The sequence below is a fragment of the Camelus ferus genome, chromosome 20 (assembly GCF_009834535.1).
Source record: "Camelus ferus isolate YT-003-E chromosome 20, BCGSAC_Cfer_1.0, whole genome shotgun sequence".
Classification (NCBI taxonomy): Eukaryota; Metazoa; Chordata; class Mammalia; order Artiodactyla; family Camelidae; genus Camelus; species Camelus ferus.
This window is the reverse complement of record NC_045715.1, coordinates 13930262-13934893: the sequence shown is the minus strand read 5'-3', so window position 1 is coordinate 13934893 and position 4632 is coordinate 13930262.

Sequence of the window (4632 nt, the reverse complement as noted above, 5' to 3'; positions counted from 1 at the left end):
AGGGGACACTCCTCTGCAAAGCCTCCTAAGATACCTCTCCTCATATCATTCATTTATCCAATAAACATTAGTTGAGCATCCACTTTATGCCAGACCCTGACTTAGAAGCTTTGCATATAAGTGAGAAACAAAGAGACCTAAGGATGTCCTCATCAAGCTTGAAGACATAGGCTGGCAAACGGAACTATAATAACATTATAATTGCAATTCTGTATTATGATAGTCATTGTCATATATACTAAGTGATGTGGTAGGAGGCAATGCACTCTGCTATCAACATACTAAGGACACCTCTCTCAGGCTTGGGGAAGAGTTTAAGGAAGGTTTCCTGAAGGAGGAACTAGGTAGAAGAATGAATAGAGACTATGGAGGTAATAAGGAATGGGAGCCCGGAATATGGAATGCATGGTTTGTTGGAGGAAATGAGAGCAGCTCAGCAAGGAACTGTGAAGAACCTTACAGTTATGACGATATTTGGGATGTATCCTGAAGACAACGAGATGTCATGGAGACAGATGTGTGACGTGAGGAGATTTGGTCTTAGGAGGATTCCTCTGGCTGCAGTATGGGGAGTGGATTGGAGGGGCCAGGACTGTGGCAATACTCTAGGGCATGGGCAAACTGGCTGCTGGATTGAACCTGGCCCACTGTTTGTTTCTGTACAGCCTGCAATCTAACAATGATTTTTGATACTTTTTCTGAATGACTGAAAAAAAAAATCCAAAGAAGAATGTATTCCATGACATGTGAAAAATTAAATGAAATTCAAAGTCTGTTTCTATTAATAAAGTTTTATTCAATCAGAGCCAAACACATTTGTTTGCATCCTGTCTGTGGCTGCTTTCAGGCTACAAGAACTAAGTTGAACAGTTGCAACAGAGACGGTTTAACCCACAAAGCTGAAAATATTTACTGTGTGGCCCTTTCCAGAAAAATTTTCCCAACTTCTGATCTATCTAGGGGAGAAATCATAGTGAATTAGACCAGACAATCCAGGCGGGAACTTTGATGTCTCGTTCTTTACTTTTCGATAGTGTGTGAATTAAAATGATACACTCTTAATTTCTTACTGCTTCCTATTTTTCTCTCTTCCACTGAACTGTGAACATCTTGAGAGTAGATTTTTTTTTCTATAGTCAATTTTGTCTTTTTGGTGCTTGGTGCATAGTACATACTAAATGTTTGTGGGATAAATGGATATATGTGGACTTACATGGAAGTAAGACTCGTGCATAAAGCGTCAGCTGCTTCGGCTTGCTGGGCCCTGCTCCCACAGCCTGGAACTGTGTGATTTAGTTGAAGCTGAAACCTTATGCACCCACCTCAAGGGTGGGCATGTGGCCTGAGCATGGCCAGTAAGTTGTTTCTAAGACTTAGGTTTTAACTACTTGAGAACTCAGAGAGCCACCTTCACTTTAATTGATTTTGCCTAGAATTAATCTTACTTTTATTCTACCCCAAACTAGTGAGATATCCATGAGGAAAAGTAAAAGGTCTATCTCCCTAGTGGCTTCCTTGTTCTGTTCTTGCATGGCACCAAAAAAGAAAAGAAAATCTAATTAGTTAAGTTAAACATGGTGTGAGCCCTTAATCCAATGACTGGTGTCCACACAAGAAGATGGCTGTGTGAAGACACAGAGACCCGGGGGAATGTCATGTGATGATGAAGGCAGAGATTGGAGCGGCAGCTACAGGCTGAGGAATGCCAAAGATTGTCAGCAAACTACCAGGAGCTGGAAGAGACAAGGAAGGAATCCCCTACGGGTGTCAGAGGGACCGTGGTCCTGCCGACACCATGATTTCAGACTTCTAGCCCCAGAGATGTGAGACTATCAACTTTAGTTGATTTAAGGAACCAAGTTAGAGCAGCCCTAGGGTACTGACACATTTCTAATTTCTTTCTAATAAATGCTACAAAGGTAAATGTCTTTGGTAACATCTCATTTGCCTCGAAAAAGATCACACTCTTCTGTTTATATGTTAAGTGGCTCAAAACAAAACAAAACAAAATCTCTTCTAAAAAGCCAGAAACAATCTGGTTTTTATCTTTCAGTTACTCACTGATGGTTTACAAGTTCAAAGAGAAGTAGTGTGTCCTTGGTTTAAGAGCAAGTAGTTGATATTTAATCCCTAAGGTTGTTTTCCCTAATATTTTACTATAAAAATGGATTTTTTTAAAACTCTGAGGTTATTTTCTTTTTTAGAAATGTACAGAGAAATACTTACACATCATGGTTGTATGAAAACATTTTCAAGTTAAGCTATGGCAGAAAATGGATAAAGCATGAATACTACTTGAAGTATATATTTATTTTTTTCTTTCCTTGCAGAAGAGGGCTTGCAAGAAGGTCACTGAATTTTTGTTGTTGTTGTTGAACTTGTTTTTGTGTTGGGAGTATGACCTCTATGTAATAGTATGAGGTGAAGAACCCTCCAGTTCTAATATATCTCCTGTCCTTATCCTAGTCTAAAATTCCTTCTCTTAGAGTCATTTCTTTGGGCTAAGGGGACAAAGGTCGGGATGTTGTCTTGAGAGGTTGTAATAATTCACAGATGACATCTGGGAGAGGTAACAGATGAATGTTTAGATTCTTCCTGGCTCTTTTCCCATTCGCTGATTAACAGGGAATAATTTACTTGATCCGTTAAAATTTGCCAGCAATGTCAAAGAATCTGGATCAGAGAGGCTAAATTTGGTGGTGGAGAAATCACAATGACAAGCAAGGACTTGGAAGCAGCTTTTTGAAGACACCAGTAGCCTCTCTGTCTGGGAAGGCCATCCTCTCCTTTTGGCCAGCCAGCTTTAGGAGGGATGTTCTGGAGCAGGGAGGAAGGCAGGTCCACCTACCAACGAGCAGCTGGATCCACACTGTTGGTGAATGAGGGAGGGGGCTGGGTAGAATGCTGCAACCTCATACCCTAGTAAGGAGGCAGGACACACCGTGGGGCCTTGGGTAAGGATGTTCTGGGAGCAGAAAGATGGGAGTGGTGCTGATGGGGGTGATGGTGAGGGGAGCTGGAAGAACACAGGAGAAAAGGATGCTCAGAGCACCACCTTCCCTTTGGTTGGTTTTGTTGAGCTTTGGCTTTATTTTCATCCTGCCCAAAGCTGGTGAGATATTCAGCAGGACCAGTGAAAAGTTTATCCCTCTAGGTACCCACTAGTCCTGTTCTTGCATTTCATACACAGACACACAGACACACACACACAAACACACACACACACACACACACACACACACACACAGGTAGTAACTGATGTGAAACTGTTCAAGTTGAGGCAGTCATCTTTTGGGTTTGGACTACAAGCGGAGATAACTTGCTTGTTACCTTTAAAAATCCTTCCTCTCTTCTTCTTGCATCACTGAAGAGGGAGAGAAGTCCTCTGGTACATTTTCTGAGTTGTCCATCGCAGGAAGCTTAATCTGCTTCCTGAGAATGAGGACATTGTTTTATGCATTCAGGAATGTCTCTGAAATATTTGTTGATTGATTACGTCTACGTTGCCCATCAAATCACACCTACCGAAGGTATATACGTGCAAACATCCTGCTCCGAGACGTCGTTCCCGCATGTCATACTGAATATGAAACAGAGGAGAGTGAAGCAAGGAACAAGCACATGTTACACAGACGTACTCATTTTATTGCACTGCCTGGTTCAGAATCAATGGCAGAAGTATGCGAAGACTAATACAGTTCAGATGAGCAAACATTAAAATCTGTGTTTTCGAATAAATAGAAATGACCTTCTGGCGGGAAGAAAGGGTGGCAGAAAGGGGGTAGGGTGAGAAGGAATGTGCGGAATTGTGGAGAGAACATCTGGTTCAGTTAAAGAATCAAACCTGGAAAAACAAAAGCTGGGGGCCCGGATGTCCACGGTACGTTGGTGACGGCTTCGTAAGAACTGAGACTTTGTCCTGTTCACTGCTGAGCCCCGAGGGCCACAAGAGACATACAAGAAATGTTTGTCGAGTGAATGAATGATGAATAAGTGAATAAATGAAAGAAACTCTAGAAATAATTTCCTGTCTCCGAGGAAGCCTGTTAGACCCATGTTCTTTCAATATCAAAGGTTTGTTTTATTTTATTTTAGATGTTGAATTTCTCTGTTGAAAGAAAATCTTGCTGAACATAAATAAGGGCAGAGCCACACGGATGCAAGTTTGAGTGAGAAGTCCAGAGATGTCATCCATTCACCTCTCCGTCAATCACATCCCTCTTCAATCCACATGCCCCAAACCACTGGATCTGGGGAGAGGCACCCAGGGTTTGTGTCCTTAGGAACCTTCCCAGGAGAATCTGGTGTAGATTCAGGCTTGGACACCACAGACCCAGGGCCCCCCTGGGCACTAGACTGGATGCTCCCTGAGTGCAGGGAGTACCCATGTTGTACCTCTCACGACTAGAGGGCCGTGCTCACCCTGGACCCCAGCACTGTTTTCTCCACTTCTATGACTGTGGTCACACGTTTGTGGTCTTCTAAGCGTCCCTCAGAGCTGATGTGGAGTTATAATAGACACTCAGTGAATGTCAGTTGATTTAGTCTAGGCTTTTCAGAAAATTTGGGGATGGGGCAGAAAGATTTTTTTCCTCTCTCTGTCTGAGACAGAGCTTTTCCCTCTTTGAAAGG